The 19,589-nt window shown below is 56.4% G+C and overlaps 1 protein-coding gene and 2 long non-coding RNA genes across 3 annotated transcripts in view; 1 reads left to right on the top strand and 2 right to left on the bottom strand.

Annotated features, from left to right (window-relative positions):
- Positions 1 to 3,532: 3,532 nt before the first annotated feature.
- Positions 3,533 to 4,783, bottom strand: LOC125913146 (uncharacterized). Its single transcript, XR_007454934.1, has 2 exons — positions 4,126 to 4,783; positions 3,533 to 3,732 (listed from the first exon to the last, which is right to left on the bottom strand). It is a non-coding gene; the product is annotated as an uncharacterized LOC125913146 (long non-coding RNA).
- Positions 4,784 to 8,841: 4,058 nt separating this feature from the next.
- On the bottom strand, positions 8,842 to 15,389 carry LOC125913145 (uncharacterized). The gene is made up of 4 exons (XR_007454933.1): positions 15,111 to 15,389; positions 13,503 to 13,611; positions 11,779 to 12,714; positions 8,842 to 8,925 (listed from the first exon to the last, which is right to left on the bottom strand). It is a non-coding gene; the product is annotated as an uncharacterized LOC125913145 (long non-coding RNA).
- A 2,335-nt stretch (positions 15,390 to 17,724) lies between these two features.
- Positions 17,725 to 19,589, top strand: part of PIK3CD (phosphatidylinositol-4,5-bisphosphate 3-kinase catalytic subunit delta) — a 58,474-nt gene continuing 56,609 nt past the window's right edge. The window contains 1 exon segment of the mRNA XM_049618163.1: positions 17,725 to 17,828. The gene's annotated coding sequence lies outside the window, so the exon portion shown is untranslated.

The raw sequence follows: 19,589 nt of genomic DNA, 5'->3' as shown, positions 1-19,589 counted from the left end.
GAGACACAGAATCCGAAACAGGCTCCAGGCTCTGAGCTGTCAGCACAGAGCCCGACGCGGGGCTCGAACTCACGGACTGCGAGATCATGACCTGAGCCGAAGTCGGCCGCTTAACCGACTGAGCCACCCAGGCGCCCCTGAAAGGTTTATTTTAGTATTAGTTTTGATTTGAGAGAGAGAGAGAGTGGGAGAGGGGCAGAGATAGGAGAGAGAGCATCTCCAGCAGGCTCCTTGCTCAGCACGGAGCCCCACGTGGAGCTGTATCCCACGACCCTGGGATCATGACCTGAGCTGAAATCAAGAGTCGGAGGCTCAACTGTGCCACTCAGGTGCTCCCAAAAGGTTTCTTTTTAAGTCTTTTTTTTTTAATTTTTTTAATGTTTTATTTATTTTTGAGACAGAGAGAGACAGAGACAGAGTACAAGCAGGGGAGGGGCAGAGAGAGAGCGAGACACAGAATCTGAAGCGGGCTCCAGGCTCTGAGCCGTCAGCACAGAGCCCGACGCGGGGCTCGAACCTACGAACCACGAGACCATGACCTGAGCCAAAGTCGGATGTTTAAACCGACTGAGCCACCCAGGCACCCCCACACTCCTTTTCTGTTTTGTTTGAGTCATCTCTACACCCGCCAAGGGGCTCACACTCACGACCCCAAGATCAGGAGTCACGTGCTCCTCTGAGACAAGCACCCCCCCTTTTTAAGTTTCTTTCTTTATTTAAGTAATCTCTCCACCCAGTGGGGCTCGAATGGACCCTCCACACTCTCGTCCTCGGCCTGGCTGTTCCAGGCCAAGTGTTTCCCCTGGCACAGCCCTCTCATTTTCCTGACGACCGCACATTCCCCCTGGCTGGGGCTCAGCTCAGACTGCGAGCTCCGGGGGCCCACATCCCCGGAAACATCCTTTCTCCAGAAATAGGCAGAGGTAGCAGCCTGGGAGGGCCGCTGCGGGTTTGGTCGTGACATTGACAAACTGGAAGCGACCTGGTGTCCGTCGTCAGGAGACTGATTAAATACGATCAGGTGCGCAAACTCCAGACCAAATTTCCCGACGTCCAGTCCTCCGTCCGCCGCTTCTACCGTAGCTTTGGACGAGCTGCTCCTCTCTGTGCCTCAGTTCCCTCAACTGTGTAACGGGGATAAATGACGGTTTCTCCCATATCCCGCAGGGCCTACCTCGCGGCGCTGAACGCGACACAGGCGTGTGAAGTGCCCGCTACCTAGGGTCACTTGGGGCTTTTCAGAAATAAACAAGCAAAAGCCGTTTGCTGAATCACACGTCAGGAGGTTCATGTACGAGTGAAGGCCTGCACGTATTTATGAGTGTATTTAAGGCGCAAACCAGAGGGCAGAGCTGGCTTCAGGGGCATGAGACCCACGCAGCGACACAGCCCCCTCCCCCCACCCCGTATTCACAAAGGCCCCACGTGCCACTTAATGCACTGCCTGTACCACCTTGAAAGTCTTAATATTTTTTTTTAAGTTTATTTACTTTGAGAGAGAGAGAGAGAGAGCAGGGGAGGCACCGGGAGAGAGGGAGAGAGAGAGAATCCCAAGGAGGCTCTGTGCGGACTCGAGGCTCAACCCCACGAACCTCGAGATCGTGACCTGAGCCGAAATCGAGAGTCTGACACTTAACCGACCGAGCCACCCAGGCGCCGCCCCGATTCTTAATAATTTTTGAACCTGGGGCCCCACATTTTCATCTTGCATCAGGCCCCCCAATTATGTGGCCGGTCCTGACTGGTGGCAACACCTAACCCTGGGGAAGAATGACAGCAGGAAGATTCTCTCGTAACCTTCTGTACCGTATACATGTCTGCAAACCCTCAAACGTGGGTAACTTATGTGTGTATATCCAGCGCGTGAGGGGAGATGTTTAGGGAGAATCCAGGCCCCCAGTGGAGAGGGTGTGGGCTGGGAACGGGCAGAGCTGGGCGGATTTCTTGTTTCTAGCAAGTGAGTTAGTTACCTGTCCACTCACCTTGGGTAAATTAATTACTCTGCCAAGAGTCTCTCCTCCTGGAAAAAACAAATAAGCAAACAAACTGGGAATTGTTTCCTACCTCCTAGAGCTGCCCGAGTGGAATGAGTCCGCGGTGTGAAGGTGCTTGGTCGGGAGCACGGGTAACAAACCGCTGCTTGTTACTGGGTGAGCATGACGGGGGTCGGGCGGGGCAGAAGTGCCCTGGAGGACCCACTAGCGACCAGAGACAAGAGGCTGGGGTCAGAAGTCCCGGCTGAAACATTCTGGGCGACAAAGTGGGAGAAACCAACTCCGATCAGCTTCAGCCGGCAGAGACCCTGGGCAGGGGGAGAGAGGATCCAGCTTGGTTGTGCCAGGATGGGAAGCCCCCCCCACCCCCACCCCTGCAGGACCTCGCAGCAACACACTTGTCTCTGTACTTAGCGCCCAGCGGGGAGGCCTCCGGTTACCGCCTCTCTCCGCTGAGCCCAGACCCCTGTCGCTAGGGGACCGGTAACTGGGCTGGGTGCTCCTTGGGTGAGGGCAGGTGGGTGGGGGCAGCAGCCCAAGGAGGCAGCAAGAGGAGATGGAGGGGACAGGGCAGGTGCACACCCACTCGGACCAAAGACCAAAGTGGGGGGAAAGAGCTGCCATGCGGTTGGCTCTCACTTTAGCTGCATGACCACAAAACCTCGAGGGGCCCTCTGCAGCCCCGAAGGCCCACCCCTGGGGGGTCCTGGGGGGCCCTGGGGGGACTTTCCACACCCTCACTTCCCGCCCCTATTCTCAACATCTCCTCCCCTCTCCTCTGTCAGCCAACGAGCTCGCTTCCTACTTCACAGAACAAAAAACCCACAAAACCCAGGAGAGAAGTCCACCCACTCGCGCGATGCAGCCACCAGCCTACGGACAGCTGCGCCTGCCCCTGCGCCCCCTGCCTGTCGCTGGACTGTCCAGACACCCGGGGCCCCGCCCCTCTGCGGGGCACCCGCTCCCGCTCCCTGCTGCTCCGCGACCCCATCCAGCGGTAGCGCCCCCTGCAGGCGCTGTTGTCTCTTCCCTCCCTTATTCCCACCAGGCTGCTCTTCTCCTACCGGAAAACACCTTTCTTCAGGGTGTATGGGGTTCGCTGAGCTACTCTTTCTGCTTTTTGGAGGGTTTGAATTTTTTTTTTAATATCCCGTTCAGGGGCCGCCCTCTCTGCCTGCTCCCCTTCTGTTCCTTGCCTTTCCCTCCTTTACAATTCAGTCCAAAGGGCACGAGGGGGGAGCGGGGCGGTGGAGGGGGGGAGGCAGCTGTCCTGGGTGGCCGGGTGGGGTGTCGGACCCACAGTCTGGTGAGGGGGGGAGTCCACACGGGAGGGTGGCCTGGTGGGAGGTATCAGAGCCTGGGGGAGGAATGGGGGGGGGAATCCTTGCATGGGGTCATCGCCCAGAGAGTGAGGAAGGCAATGTGTGTGGTGAGGGCAGCAGCTGCGTGATGTGGGGGGGTGCAGCCCAAGCAGGGTGAGGAGGGCACCCCCCTGCTTCGTTCTCCAGAGCACCAACTGCCACGGGAGGTATTACAGATGCGTTTGTTTGTTTCTTGTTTATTTCCGAATCTGCCCCGCCCCCCACCTGAATGTCCCGCAGGCAGAGTCGTTGTCACCGCAGTATCCTCGGGGCACAGGACCGTGTCTGGTGACATTTGACAACGTGTGTTGAATGGATGAGTGAAACTTGGAGCCTCGTCCCTTGGTGGTGGCCCAGACCGCGAGGCTTGGTGACACCTGCAAGGGGCAGCGGGGGAGAGGGGAGAAGTGAACCGTGAGGCGGGTTTCTGCTTTGGCCAGGGTGTCAAGAGGGACCGCTTTCACGGCGGCAGGAAGGAAGGGAAGGACCGGGCTAGGTTGGGCAGGAAATTGGGCCGGGGTCAGATTCCGTTGAGGGGACTGCCAGCGTCCAGGTGGAGATGCCACAGGGCTGCTGGGGAGGAGCTGGGGAGCTGGGAGGGAAGCGCCGGAGGGCTCCCCTCTCTGGGCACAGGAGCTGCTGGGAGAGTTAGAAGGTAGAGGCCGGGGCGGAGCGGCCCAGCACCAAGCTCAGGCAGAGAGCGGCTCTGGAACAATCTGCCTCCTGCGTGAAGGAACTGAGAAAGGAATAGGAAGTCTGGGGGAACGTACAATATGTTCTCAGCAAAATGAGCTTCGCTGCTGCAATACGTGCCCCCAAATCAGCAGCAGCATGGCAACCCCGGGGTGGAGGCGCACGTCCCCACCCCCGGAGGACCCTGGGCAGGGAGGAAAAGGAATTGCCTGCGCGCGGGCTCATCGGCGCCTTCGCCGGGAGCGCGTGCGGGACGCCGCTGAGCGCCGATGAGACGGTGGTGGCGTTGACCTCCTGCGGCCACCAGGTGGCGCCCATGCCTTCCTGGAGCCCGAGCGGGAGGTCCCGAGCTGAGCGCCCCGCGGGAGGACTGGAGGGACTGGCCAGCTGGGAGGCCCCGCCCCGGACCCACCTCGGCGTCTTTGTCTGGAGCAGCCCCGCGTCCCACCCTGCGCTCCTTTGGGGGTGGGGGTGGGGTTCACCCAAAGCTGGCCTCCGGACCAGAGGGCACTGGCAACCCGAGCCCCCAGCAGACTTAGCCTTCTATCCGTACTCAGCCACTTAATACTGCCTGAACGGAGGCATGTGGCTTCACGTCTGCCTCAGTTTCCTCGTCTGCAAATAGCAGCGTAATCCCGACCTCGCAGGGGTGTTGCAGAGATTAAATCACATGGTGATGGTGATATACATATAGTGAGCTCTTTTTTTTTTTTTTTTTAATTTATTTTTTGAGAGAGAGAGAGAGAGAGCAGGGGGGGGGAGAGGGGGGGGGGGAGAGAGAATCCCAAGCAGGCTCTGCATTGTCAATACGGAGCCTGACGTGGGGCTCAAATCCACCGACGGTGAGATCATGACCTGGGTGAAACCAAGAGCCGGATGCTTAACGGACTGAGCCCCGCAGGTGCCCTGTCTTGAGCCTTGAGCTCTTCCTAAGGGCGGGGCATTGTTCTAACCGCTTTACATAGAACACCTCACGTTATTTATTTAATTTATTTCTTAATTTATTTTAAGTGGGCTCCACACCCAATGTGGGGCTTGAGCTCACAGCCCTGAGGTCAAGAGTTGCAGGCTCCAGCCAGGTGCCCCCATAACACCTCATGTTAATAGTTCCCTTCCACGAGGAGTGGCTTGTGACCCGAGGCTGGGTCTCCTCTGCAAAGGGAAGGAGGCGTCCCGCTGGCCCTGGGGAGCTGCTCGGTACTGGGGGGCGGACTGCTATCCAAAGAGGGCAGAAAGGGGCGGGCACGCCTTTGAGGCTGAAGGCCGGAGGGCCTCTCTCTTTTGCAGTCTGCAACCCAGCAGCCCGGCCTATGGGGAGCGGAGGCAGAGGCGGGGGGGGGGGGGGGGGCGCAGAGCCCACCCACGGCCCAGAGAGCAGCAGAGGGACCGGTGACGCAGATGGTGCCTCCGGGCCTGTCCATACCTGGCTTCTGCTGTGGTCTGGCAGCCCCCAGAGGCTTCTGGGAAAGGGACCCCTGTCGTGACGGGTGAGTGAAGGCCACAGCACGACATTGTGGTTTCGACCTCAGAGATGGGGGGTGGGGGGCCGCGGTGCCTTCTGTACCGGTGGCCAGGTTCCGTGGGCCTGGGGGCTCCATCTACGACTCTGTGGGATGACAGGGACCTGGACGTCGTGTCCCGGGGCCGGGAGAGCTGGGGTCCAAGTGAGGGCTCCGGTGGGGGGGAGGGCCTTCGGGCCGTTGTCTCCCTGCTCCTTGACCTCACCCCTGCCTGGGTACCTCTTCTCCTTGCTCTCATTCTGACGATGCCTGTCAGGTGTGAAGCTAGAGGACTGGGGCTACCCCGAGTCCCCGGCTTGAAAGGGAAAGAGGGTTCTGGACTCATCTGGAGTTCTGAGTCCTTTGGGCTGTCAGCCGGCTGAACCCCCTCCCCGGTACCGCCACCCCCGTCTCTAACAAAGGAACCAGGGCACTTGGACCTTCCCGCTCACACATTGCAGGAAACAGGCTCTCAAGGGATGAGCCGTCAGTCGGCAGCCTTTTCTTACCACCCGTTCCGATGTGCTCAGACCAAGGAGCCAGAAACAGTGCTCCCCCTCCACCCTCCCCCCGCCCCCCTGTCCGCTCACGGGCCCAGAACAAAAACACACCACAAATAGAAATCAGAGTCTGAGAAAGAATCAAGGAGCCATGACCCGGCCGTGGGAAAGGCTGTGTGGCCTTGGCCGAGTCGCTTAACTTCTCTGAGTCTGTTGGCCGTTCTGTAAACGGGGGTGGGCGTACTAACCTTGAGGAGCCGCTGTGAACAGGTGAGAGATGTCAAGTGCAGAACACAGATGTAGCGTTTGCTCTATAAGACACAGCCCCTAAAAATACAGCGGAAGGGTCTTTCCTGGACTCTCCCACCAGCACCCCCACCCCACGCCCCCACAGCCCGGGCTGGGGCTGCCCCCTCGCCACTTTCCTGTAAGGCTGCGGGTGGAAGGGCGGCCAACGCCCGGGGAGCGTTTCTGCAGCCTTGCTCTCAGGCTCCACTTCCTGTTTTTCTCCCCAACGAATTTTGCACCATTGCCCTTTCATCGGCGCACGCTGGGGGGTGGAGAGGTGAAGGTGAAGGTGAAGGCCCAAGCCCGCCGGGGAAGGAACCCTGGGGGGCGGAGGATCCCAGGGGTGGGGGCCTCAGGGAGCTGGGGAGAGCAGTGTATTCCATGCGTTGTGCCATCCAGCTGCCAGGCTCCGGGCTCTGTGGTCTCCAGCTCGGAGCACAGGCAGCAGCGGAGGTTGGGAGGCTGGTGGGGGAAGCCGGGGTGGTGGGGGGGGGGGGGGGGGGGTGCGGCTGCCAGATGGGAGGAGCAGAGGCGCCCTCCTTCCCATCCTCATTCTGGAAGCAGTGGTTTTTCCCAGACGTGGGAGCAGAACCTACAGATGGACCGATCCAGGCTGAACCCCCATGTCTGGTGATATGAGGGGTGGAGGGGCCGCTCCGGAAGGTGAGTCTGGACTCCCCGAGGCTGTCAAGCCTCTGAGCATCTGGCTCCCAGTCCCTGGGTGTTGGGCGCCTGCTGGAAGGAAAGGAAGGAGCTGTTCCCACGCTGGCAGGACCAGGACCTTTGTCCTTCCTCTCCCTTGGCTGCAGACCCCTGACCCTTCTGCTGGGCAAAGCCTGTCCAGCCATGACTGGGTCATTCATTCATTCATCCCACACTTCCACAGACTCGCTTGTAACACTCTGGGTGCCGACACCGAGCTCACGCCGGGATGCCAGCCCGATCCATGCGGAGGCCCCGCTCTGAGGAGCAGCCAGCACCCTGGCAGTCGGAACCGAGCGGACCGAGTGCTACAGTGAGGGATGCTGCAGCCTGGAACAAAGACCCTTCTAGACAGGGGCCAAGTGGGCGATACCTGTGCCAACCGGCCAGGCAAGGAAAGAGGCGGAGAGGGCAAGAGGAACAGTTGGGAAGGGCAGTCCAGGCAAAGGGAACAGCCTGAGCAAAGGCCCAGAGTCAGGGAGCTTGGGGTGGTCCGGAGCCACAAGTCGCAGCCCTTGGTGCAGCTTGAAGGGCAGGAGGAGGGGGTGGGAGATAACCCCGGGGGGGGGGGGGGGGGGGCTAGTCCAGTTGGCTCTCTTGATTATTAGATGTCTTAAGTTTGTTCTCCAGCCGCATGCCCCAGGGTAGGTCGCTGTCCCAGCAAATGAGGGACCCCAAGAATCAGAAATCACTCGCTGACTGCTCAAGCAGGAAAGGAGACTCTATAGCAAAGGCACAGGATGTTCTCATGGAGGCCAGACACCCAGCCCAGTTTGGAGCACGAGAACTCAGAGCTCTTGGGTTCTTTCTCAGCACCGCTTGCTTGCCTGTCCCATTTGCCCACCTGCGTCACACCTGCCACGCTGATGTGGCCTGGATCCCTTCTCCCAGAGAGAACTGTGTCCGGGTCCCAAACCCCGGGAAGCAGGAATCGGTTATGGCCAGCGGTCAAGTTTATATGCTACACTTCTGTCATGACAAAGCGAGGAAGGGCTACGAGAAGAGGGGGCCAGATGGACAGCCAAGAGCATCCACTCTCCATCACACACACACACACACACACACACACACACACACGCTTAATTCCTTCGGCTTTCCCCAGATATCTCCATTCTGATTGCTCTTGCTTAATCGTTATGCCACAAAGTCCACTGCAAATATCTCGTCCCCCTGCCAAATGGGAGGCGATCCAAGTCAGGTCCAACTATTGCGTCCAGGGCTCCATTCTCAGAGCTGGTATCTTCAGCTGACACCCGGTCCTGTCTATTTCTACGGAGTCTCATCTAAGGTGGCTCCTTGGATCTGTCTCCATCTGTAGGCTAAGCGATCAGTTTAACCTCTCCTTCCGTGCTTGATCTCTAGAGCAGAAAAGGGAAGGAAGATACAGAGCACACATCCTGGTCTTCTAGCCAGGAGGAGTAAATTAAACCTCAGGAACAAGATATTCACGGGGTTTGCTTTACTGGTTACCTTCTTCGGCTTCTTCGTCGGCAAACATGGCCGCCCCCGGTCCTGCCCACTGGGAAGGGATCCCTTCTCTGGGGTCTTGCAGACCCGCCCTTGAGAGATTCTTGGGACACCTTGTTCTAGGAGGGGACACAGCTACCCGGGAACCTGCTTCACGTTGGTGCTGGGACGTGGGCTTAGGAATCACCCAGAGGGTAAGCCGTCACGAGCCCCAGTTTGCCAGGTTTTAGGGTTTCCTGGAGTTTCAATTCCCACAGAAGCTTAGTTAATTGGCTGTCAGTTTTGTTTTGGGTCATGTCATTGACCCAACAACCACTGCCATGAAATCCTGTCCAGTAGAACATTCAGCCGCAGACTGGGCCATCCCCCAGGGCTGGGGTTTCTCAACAGCAAGCATGGTGGCTGGTTTTCTTCTTTCAGCCTAAAGGTGAGGAGAGGAAATCATCGTCTAACTTGGGTGGAAAGCAGGCTTTTTATCTAATTTCTCTTCTTCTTTTTTTTTTTTTTTTTAATTTTTAACGTTTGTTTATTTTTGAGAGACAGAGAGACACAGCGTGTGAGCAGGGAAAGGGCAGAGACAGAGAGAGAGAGAGAAACACACACACACAGAATCCAAAGCAGGCTCCAGGGTCCGAGCTGTCAGCACAGAGCCTGATGCAGGGCTCAAACCCATGAACTGTGAGATCATGGCCTGAGCTGAAGTCAGACGCTTAACCGACTGAGCCACCCGGGCACCCCTAATTTCTCTTGAAATGCTACCCCTACCTGCCTTCATGGCACTTGACAATGAGAGGCTAAAGGGCCAGAGGTTGAGGGTTATTCACTCCCGTGGCTCTTCCCAAATATCCCTGTTCCACTTGCCAAGCTCACAGACTTTTGTGTTTGGTGCGTTAACCTTAGGGTCACGCACAATGTGGCTCCTGCTATGCGGCAGGTTCATGACTATTTGATGCGTGGTTGTCACTGGCTATAGAAAAAAGGACTTCCCCCAACATAGTTAAATATTTGCCCCGCCCTTCCCCCCGATCTTGAGCAGAATTGAACAAAAGCTCATGTTGTGGCACCTTCTGAAGGCTGCTAGAAGGAATTCACATACTAACATGCCGGACAAGTTTCTTAAAGCGTCCCCCTTGGTTGGCACATGTTCTGAGTCCCGTGAGATCACTGAAGACAGATGAACTGATCTGTTACCACCGGCACGAACTGCTGATGTTCGTCCAGGGAGTGGGAATCCTCATCACCCTTCTCCCTCAAGTCTCTCTCAAGTCACCCAAGTTTCAATACCTTCTTTAAAAAGCGGCTTCCTTAAATGTCCATCAACTGATGAATGGATAAAGAAGTTGTGGTTTATATACACAATGGAATACTATGTGGCAACGAGAAAGAATGAAATATGGCCCTTTGTAGCAACGTGGATGGAACTGGAGAGCGTGATGCTAAGTGAAATAAGCCATACAGAGAAAGACAGATACCATATGGTTTCACTCTTATGTGGATCCTGAGAAACTTAACAGAAACCCATGGGGGAGGGGAAGGGGAAAAAAAAAAAGAGGTTAGAGTGGGGGAGAGCCAAAGCATAAGAGACTCTTAAAAACTGAGAACAAACTGAGGGTTGATGGGGGGTGGGAGGGAGGGGAGGGTGGGTGATGGGTATTGAGGAGGGCACCTTTTGGGATGAGCACTGGGTGTTGCATGGAAACGAATTTGACAATAAATTTCATATATTGGAAAATAATAATAATAAATAATAAATAAATAAATAAATAAAAATAAAAAGCGGCTTCTTGGGGTGCCTGGGTGGCTCAGTCCGTTAAGCATCTGACTTCAGCTCAGGTCATGATCTTGCGGCTCGTGGGTTCGAGCCCTGTGTCAGGCTCTGTGCAGACAGCTCAAAGCCTGAAGCCTGTTTCAGATTCTGTGTCTCCCTCTCTCTGACCCTCCGCCATTCATGCTCTGTCTCTCTCTGTCTCAAAAATAAATAAACGTTAAAAAAAATTTAAAAAATCAATCAATAAATAAACATTTAAAAAAACGAGAAAAAATAAAAAGCTGTTTCTTTCCATTCCATTTCTGATGCCCATTTCTGTATTAATTCTGATTGTTGGTTGTTTTTTTTTTTCAAAAAAACAGAAATCAGGGAGCCTGGCTGGCTCAGTCAGTAGAACACGTGACTCTTGATCTCAGGGTTGTGAGTTCGAGCCCCACGTTAGGTGTAAAGATTACTTAAAAAACAAAAACAGAAACCAACTCAAGAGGGTTTGTACTGCGTTGAATATTATCCCCCCCCCCCAGATTCATGCTCACATGGAAACTCAGAATGTGACCTTAATTGAAAATAGAGTCTTTGCAGATGAAAGAAGATGAGGTCATCCTGGATTAGGGTATCTTTATAAGAAGAGGGAAATTTGAACACAAACACAGACACATGGGGAGAATGCCAGTGAAGACGGAGGGAGAGATCAGAGTGTTGCATCAACAAGGCATTGAACGCCAAGAAGGCAGCACCAGAAGATAAGAGAGAGGCCTGGAACAGATTCTCCCTAGAGCCTCTGTAAGGAGCCAGCCCTGCCAACATCTCAATTTCAGACTTCTGGCCACTAGAACGATAAGAGAATAACTTCCCGTTGTTTTAAGCCACCCAGATTGTGCTAAATTGACACAGCGGTCCTGGGAAATGGATACAGATTTTAAGCAAAATAAGGGAATAAAACCTAAGGGTGTAAGCGACTTTCAGAAGAACCCAAGGGCAGGGGCACCTGGGTAGCTCAGTTGGTTGAGCGTCTGACCTTAGCTCAGGTCACGATCTCACGGTTCATGAGTTCGAGCCCCGTATTGGGCTCTGTGCTGACAGCTCAGAGCCTGGAGCCTGCTTCGGATTCTGTGTCTCCCTCTCTCTCTGCTCTTACTCTGTTCATGCTCTCTTTCTGTCTCTCAAAAAATAAATAAACGTTAAAAATTTTTTGAAAAGCTTATTTTATTTTTGAGAGGGAGAGACAGAGTGTGAGCAGGGGAGGGGCAGAGACAGAGGGGGACACAGAATCCGAGGCAGACTCCAGGCTCTGAGCTGTCAGCCCAGAGCCCGACACGGGGCTCGAACTCACGAACCGCGAGATCGTGACCTGAGCCCGAGTCGGATGCTTAACCAGCTGAGCCACCGGGGCACCCCTAAGATCAGCCTTAAAAAAAAAAAAGAACCCAAGGGCAAGAATGCAGTGGAACCTCAACAAGATACACGGAAAGGAGCTGAAAAGTTGCCTGAAATCGTATCTCTCACCTGTGACTGTCTCTTCCTCTCTGTACATCTGCTTCCTGATTCTCTCTCAGTCTCTGTCTCTGCACAGCAGCTTCTCTGATGGCTTCAGTCCTTTTGAGCAGCGTAAGCGACCCACAGCTCCCTCGCGTGAGTGCACAGCACCCAAGCTCCAGGCACCCGAGGAATCACTACTCTGTATTCCTAAGGGAACCGCTGGCTGGCGAACCTGGGGCCAGGTGACCAGCCCCGGGCCATCAACTTGGGCATGCGTAAAGGCAAGGACATCTGACCAGAGACGGTGTGGAGAGCCACGTGGCTCAAGAGTCCCCTCCAGCTACACCCACGTGCACACGTCACACTGCCAGGGGGGCGACCCTGCACAGAGGCAATTCTGCAGGGAGCGTTGTTCGCTTGGCGACGTCATCCTTTCCCATGATGCTACAGGCTTCAGAAGGCCGTCTTCGATGGGTGCACACCATTTGGTCAGGTGGGCGTGCCATGGCTTCCTCTGGACAATTCTGGCCCAGGGGAGAAGGCGGGCCCTTCACAGGGTTAAGGTGACACGCTTTCGTCCTCCCGTTTTTGGTTCAGTGCCCAACCTCCTGCTGCTGCTCGGCCAATAGACCTCACGCTCTTCCGGTCACCTGACGTCGGGGGCCTAGGAAGGCTGCCGCTTAGGGCACTCCCACCTGCCCGCCGGTGACCTTGGCGAGTTACCTACAGCATTGCCTTAGTTTGTTTGCCTGTGAAGTCAGGATAATAACAGCATGTGCTCCATAGGGGGCTCCAAGGGGAGGAAACAGGACAGCCTGAAAAGCATGATCATGCTGACCGCTCACCATCGTTCTGCTTCGGTTCATTTGCCGTGTAGCCAGATTTACCGGTTCCATGACAATCCCCCGAAGAAACGAGTGTGTATTAGTTTCCTGTGGCTGCCGTAACAAAGCACCACAAGCCCTGTGGTTAAAAAAACAAAAACCACACAGAAATTTGGGGTGCCTGGCTGGCTCTGTCAGTAGAGCATGTGACACTTTTTTTTGTTTTTTTTTAATGTTTATTTTATTTTGGGAGAGAGAGCGCACGCGCCCGCGTGCGAGCTCACGAGCGGGGGAAGGGCGGGGGGGGGGGGGGGGGACAGAGGCTCCAAAGTGGGCTCTGAGCTGACAGCACAGAGCCCGACGCAGGCCCCGAACTCGTGAACCGTGAGATCATGACCTGAGCCGAAGTTGGAGGCTCAACCGACCGAGCCACCCCGGGCGCCCCAGGCATGTGACGCTCGACCTCAGGGTTGTGAGTTCAAGCCCCGAGTTGGGTGTAGAGATTATAAATAAATACACAAACAAATAAATAAATTAACTAACTAAAAAAAAAAACAAAAAACCACCAGATATTTATTCTCTCACAGTTCAGGGAGAGTTCAGAAGTTCAAAACCAAGGGCCATTCCCTCCAGAGACTCTAGGGGGGAATTCTTCCTGGCCTCTTCCAACTTCTGGTGGCTCCCAATGTTCCTCGGTTGGTGGCCGCTTTGCCCCAGCCTCTGCCTCCAACTGCACATGGCCTTCTCCCCTGTCTCCACTTTCCCTCTGTCTTCCTCTCGTACGGATGCTTGTCACCGGATTTAGGACCCACTCAGATAATCCAGGATGACCTCATCCCCAGATCCCTCACTTAATTACGTCTGCAGAGACCCTATTTCCAAATAAGGTCGCATTCCTAGGTCTCAGGGAGTGGGGTTTGGACATACCTTTTCGGAGGCCACCATTCAGCCCCGTCCAGGAAGAACATGGCTGTCCTCCTTCTAACTCCTCTCTCTCTCCTTCAGCATTTATGCTCTTTGCGTCTCATTTTCCTGTCTGGGGAAAAAAGTCACCAGACGTATGCCTTCTCATTTGGGGTTTTTGGGGTTTCACCTGGGGGTGCTCCTCAGACACAATGCCTTTAATGATCGATACCTATCTAGAGGGATACTTATCTAGACAGAACAGGTCTAGATGCATAATGCAGGTGGCATTATGGCCGGGCTCAGCTCGCGAGCAAAACCCAGCACCGCTCGTCTGCACCCTGTTTGCAAAGCGGCGTCTGTCTCCAAACCACTTTCACCGAAACATCTCTTGTCGGTCTTACGAGCTCTCTGAAGCTGGGGTAATAAACCCCATCTTAAGAAGGAGGGGACAGGCTGGGGGTGGGGTGGGGCAGGGCTGGGTCTCAGGGTCCCCAGGGAAGGTTCAAAAATACTCTCTCCACCCCAACAGGCTCCAGGGCCACGCCTTTTCACTTTCTGCAACCCCCCCCCCCCCCGGACTCTGACCCCCGCCCCAAACCATCGTATCCCACGCTGTAACACAACGCCTTCTCCCCCTCCCACACCTCCCCGTTCTATTATTTTTTTTCTTTAAATAAATGTTTAATTTTAGAAGAGTTTCAGATGTACAGGGAAGCTGCTCAGAGGATAGAGAGTTCTCACATACCCCACACCTAGTGTCTTCTCTTGCTAATATCTTACGTGACTACGGCACATTTGTCACAACTAATGAACCAACGTCGAGACGTTATTCTTAACTCAACCCGTGCTGCCTTCGTTCCTACCTCCTGTCCTCTTTCTGTGCCAGGAGCCCAGCCAGGGCACCACGTGACATTGCCATGACACATGACTCCTTAGGTTCTTCTGGGCTCTGATGGCTGCTCCAGTTTCCCTGGTCTTTGATGACCTTGACAGTCTCGAGGACTGGGCAGGTATCTTTGTAGACCCCGCCGTCTCTCCTGCACCTCTCTCTCCCCTCCTCCCCTGCCTCCTATTTCTTCGCAGGGCTTTACTACTTTAAGACACTGTAGCTTAGTTTTATTCTTCATAGTTTCTCTTCCCACGGAGGATAAGCCCGGGGAGGGCGGGTCTTTGGCTTGTACAATGCTCTATCCCAGGGCCCAGACTGTAGCAGGCAGGCATGCGGGCCAAATGAGTCAGTGTTACAAAACCTGGGTCATCCCCAGTTTATGGAGGCAGGAGGTCAGATCCAGCCTCATGACCCCACACCCTGGTGCCCTTCTTTCCCCAATCCCTCCACAGCATCAGAAGATATGTGGAAAAGCCAACTGCCCTTTCTGGAACACTGACTTTGTACCAGGGGCAGGACCCTCCCCCAGCCCCGGGTCAGCAGGGCTGGAGTGGTCCTCCCAGCCTTTGCACAGCTGGTAGGTGGTTGAGCTGGGATTCGAACCCGAGGCATCCTGAGTTTAGAGTTGTTTGTGTTTTCCAAAAAGGATAACTCGATTTCTGTCTGGAGCCCGTATTTAGTTGGGCCCAGACACTCAACCTCCATCAGTTCAACCCGGGCCCCAGAAAAGCCTGGTTCACCTGGGCCACCTCTGAGCTGATCTGGGTCTTTCTGGATCATTCAGTCCAGCTGTGAGTCATCGTCCACAAGGCACAGCCTGGGGATGGGGGCTGCAAGGACCCCTGCCTTCTTTTCCTCAGGCTCCTCCAAGCCCGAGTCCTCAGAAGTCAGCCTTTCCAGGAATCAGTTCTGACCTTGACCTCGTTCTCTCACGGTCTGCAGGGCCCTTCCATCACCACCACTGTGACCTCGTCCAAGGGGCCTACGGTGAGAAATGCATTTTACATCTTGACCGAATGCACACTCACACATACCTAAAATCTGACCGTTTCTATCCTGTTCCGTTTTTTAACCTTGACCCACCGAACGGGTTTCCAGTACACGAATGTGTTAATAGGTCACAACCTGCGGCTGCTATGGGGAAATACTGTTGGAGAGCCAAGCACAGAGACTGTGTTCTAGGATAGCTCAGTAACGTTTTGGGGGGCGGGGGGTGGGGCTGGTTCACTGTGCTCAGTACTGTTGGAAGCACTTTACATGTAGTACCTCGGGCGATTCTCCGAACAGGTCTAAATGCTGAAAGCCAAGATCGGCATCCCTGTGTTTCAGATGAGGAACTGGAGGCACAGAAAAGGTAAATCACTTGCCTGAGGTCACACAGCTCCACGGCTGAGTCTGGCTCCAGGACAGGTACTCTGAGAAGCTTCCCCACACGTTTCTCCAAGGCAAAACGGCAAGGGTTCGAGCTGGATAACGTCTGCCCTGCTTGGAAGGAAAGGAGCCGCAGCCAAGTGGGCAGGATGGGGCAGGGAGGCAGATGCCCGGAGCCCTTTGCGGAGGGGCTGAGGAAGTGGGCTCCCCATCCTTGCACCCCTGCACCCGGGGTTCTCAGCTTGGCTCTGGCTGCCCTGAGATAACCCTGCTTGTGGGCATGTGTGGGTGTCAGCGGTGAAGCCACTCGAGGTCGCACAGCGATGCTTTTACTGCATCCGTGAGAGGCCGCGGAGGCTGGAAGGCTCTGGAGGGGGGAAGTTCTGCAGGAAAGGAGGTAGAAAGAAGCAGGCCCCAAGAGTTCCGTGTGTTCCTCTGGCCTGCAGGGCACCTCTGTCTGCCCGAGCCTGCTCCCCGCTGACCAGCACCCCTTTAATAACTGAGACCTCTTTTCCCTTCCATAAAATGAGGCCAAAGGACTTCCCCGTCAGGAGGTCACATGAGGAGTAAGGCAAGGACTTAGTTGCCGCTAAGAGGCTTCTTTTCTCCTAGGACTGTGATAAATCCCCCACTATGGCTGGGTCTCTTTTGTTTACGGTTCAAAGGGAACGTCAAGTAGCTTCCTCCAAATGCACCGGACAATAGTTAAAAATAAAATAAGAAAAGAGAGATCAGAAACCATAGAGAGGAAGGCGGGAGGCAAGTCTATCTAGCGACGACTGTGCTTGGGGTTACTACAGTCGACCTGAATCTCCCGGCACTACAGGCACCGAAGGAGAGAAGTCCTACGGTGTGGTCTCTAAAGGGAAATGTGCCCGGTTTTCAGGAAAGCGAAGCTTCTTTTTTTTAATTCTTTTTTCTTTTTTTTTTAATTAAAACAAATTCATTTTTGAGAGAGAGAGAGAGAGAGAGAGAGAGAGCATGAGCAGGGGAGGGGGCAGAGAGAGAAGGAGACCCCAAATCCACAGCAGGCCCCATGCGTCGGCTTCTTACACCGACCTCTGGAAAGCAGGGAGCAAAATTGTTTAAATTGCCGACTAGTAAAAGCAGGGCTCGGACAGGTGTTTGGAAACCTCAGAAAACGGGAAGCCTTCAGTAACCTACGCTTGCCCTTTCTTGGCTGGAAACCGAGGGCTCTGCTCCTTCCTTTGCTGCAGCCAGAGCTGGGCCCGCGCTGGTGCTGGGAGGCCGGCGGATCGCTTGGGTAGAAACAGCCCCTCTCCAGGCCTCAGTTTCCACATCTCTCCAAGGGGACCAAACAGGGGCTTTAGCTCCCAGACCGGAGGGGGGAGGGTCCTTTAAGTCATTGTTTGTGTAAGCAATTGACTTGACTCTTCCCCCACCGCGCCCTAGAAGGATTTCTAAGCCACTTTTGTAATCTGGCGACTCCCCCCCCCCCCCCCCCATGGTCTTGACTCCCCCAAGCGAGGAGACCACAGCTTTCCCCCCAGGGCCGAGCCCGTGGAACTCTGCGCTCCAGTCTCGTCTCCCAGGCCTCATGTACCCTCCCTGGCGCCCAGCTACTGCGTTCTCGGCGGGCGGCGGGGCGGGGTGGGATGGGGGGGCTCCCCGGGTGCCAAGACTGCAGCCACCGCCTCCGTCTCCCGCCCTCCAGCCTTCCTCCGGCCATCGTGGAAATTCTTTGGTGTGTGAATGTGAAGGCGTGGGCTTTAGGACCTTTATTTAGTTGTTTTCCTTTGTATAAAAAGAACGCTCGTTTGGAAGACGGGCAAGATGCAGCTTTACAGACACACCTGGGATGATGCCCCTCCAGCCGCAGACGGGGTGCGGATTTGGGGGAGGGGGGGAGGGCGGGGGGTGCAGACAGGCGGCAGGAGGACCTGTTGTTTTTCCTGTTGCAAGTAAAAAGGAAACAAAGTGGGAAGTGGAGTGTGCGGGCTGTCAGCAGGCGGGGCGCCCCCACCGCGCCCCGCCTCCCTCCCTCGAGGCTCACTCGCGCCCAGCGCGCTGGCTCCTAGCGGCCGCCGGGCCGAGCCGCCCAGCCCCTGCCGGCCGCGCCGGGACCGGTAAGCGCTCGCCTCCGGCTGCGTCTGGGGAGGTGGGGGAGAGGGCGCTGGCACCGGGGGGCTACGGGGGCGTCGGGGGCCCCGGGGACCTGCTCGCGGGCGTCTCCCGGCGCGCACCACCGGCGCGCCTCCCGCGTCCGGCGAGCCCGGCGAGGCGCGCCCCCCACCGGGGCCGGCCGCCGGGACCCGGGAGCGCACAGCTTCCCTGCGCCGCTGCTGCGCGCCCCGCGGAGCCCGACGGGGACTTCCCGGGAGCGGCGGGCGCTCAGCCGCGTGCGCCCTGTCCCGAGCGCTGGCCCGCCGGCCGAGGGGGCGTCCCGGCCGGCCGCGCTCCCACCGGCGGTGCGGCCCGGTGCCCCGACCCGGGCGCGGGGAGAGGGGCGCGCACGCTCCGCGGCGCCCTGGCCCTGCGCGCCCTCCCCGGCGCGGGCGAGCGGGGTCCCCGGGAGGAGGGAGCAGCCGGAGTCGAGTCCGCCGGGCGCCCCCCCACCTCCGCTCCGGCCCCGCCCGTCGGGCCTGGGGGCCCCGGGCCTAGGGCGCCGCTTGCCTCGTGTTTACTGCAGTCGCCGGCGGAGACCAGCCCCCGGATCTGCGGCTGAGCCCGGGTTACGGCGGCAAAACCGCCTCCAGCTTTGCATTTCCGGACTCTTTCTTCCCCCCCCCCACTTCTTTTTAATACTCTTACCCGTAATTCAGCCAGAATGAGGCTTCTTCTTTTTTAAAATCGGGTTTCCTGTTTTTATTTAGGCTTCCTTCTCTGCACTTCCCTTGAAATCTAGGAGAGGGGAACAGGGAGACCTTTCGTGGCGACCAGGATGCGGGGTGGGGGTGGGGGGGCACGTAGCCGGTGATGCTCTGCCCTGGTGGGGAGATGGGGTCCGGAGAGTAAGGACTGATGTGAGACCCCGAACTGTGCTCTCCCGGAGGGGGCGAGGGCGGGGATGCGATTTCCCGGGCTGGGGTGGGGGCGCCCGGGGCGGCCCAGGCTGGCGGTCCACGTACCAGGTCGTCCCGAGGCACCCTTGCACCTGCCCAGTTTGCGGATGGAGCGCTCTGGAGCTCTCGAATGACCGAGCGGCTTTCACTTGGATCAGGTCCCCCGGAAGGAGGGTCTCGAACCCCAACAGACTGTCGGGGGGGGGGGTGGCTTCTGCACCTGGGCTCCCGCAGAAAGCCCCGTTGCGCGCCACCCTGAGATGTCCTACACCGTCGCGCGTGTATGTGGGGCAGGAGTGCCTTCCGGGGGCGGGGGTCCTCTTTCAGGGGCTTCGAGGAGACAGTTCCCTGCTCCAAAGGGACTTTGAAACCGATTCATCCCACTGCTGGCTTCCAGGACAGAGGACGCCGCTGGAGTGCCTGGCAGTGCCTTGGTATTGCCGTGGAGTGAATGGTACCCTTGGGACTCTTTCCAGCCCTCCCAAAGAACCGATCGTTTTTCCAGATGTTTTCAGTTAAACAACCGTAGGACCTGAATGATGTCGCCTCCACTTTCCAGTGGAGGAAACTGAGGCCCAGAAAAGTTAAACTTGCCCACCCACGCAATTTCCAAGTAGCTGATCCAAACCCCCAGTCAGTACCTTCCACCACCGAAGTGTTTAGTCGCCTGTAGGTGCTGTGGCTCGCAGATTAACGAAAATATTCCCTAAATGTTCTCTTGATGTAGGGATGGGGACTCTTGGGGTGCCCTTTCAAAGACGCAGCCTCTAAGGTACCCACCCTGATAACCCCTGTAAAAGCCTCTGCTGCTGTCAGCCGCCGGGT

This window comes from Panthera uncia, assembly GCF_023721935.1.
Source record: "Panthera uncia isolate 11264 chromosome C1 unlocalized genomic scaffold, Puncia_PCG_1.0 HiC_scaffold_4, whole genome shotgun sequence".
Classification (NCBI taxonomy): domain Eukaryota; kingdom Metazoa; phylum Chordata; class Mammalia; order Carnivora; family Felidae; genus Panthera; species Panthera uncia.
Note: the sequence above shows the minus strand (reverse complement) of the source record. Positions and strands in the feature narration are given on the sequence as shown.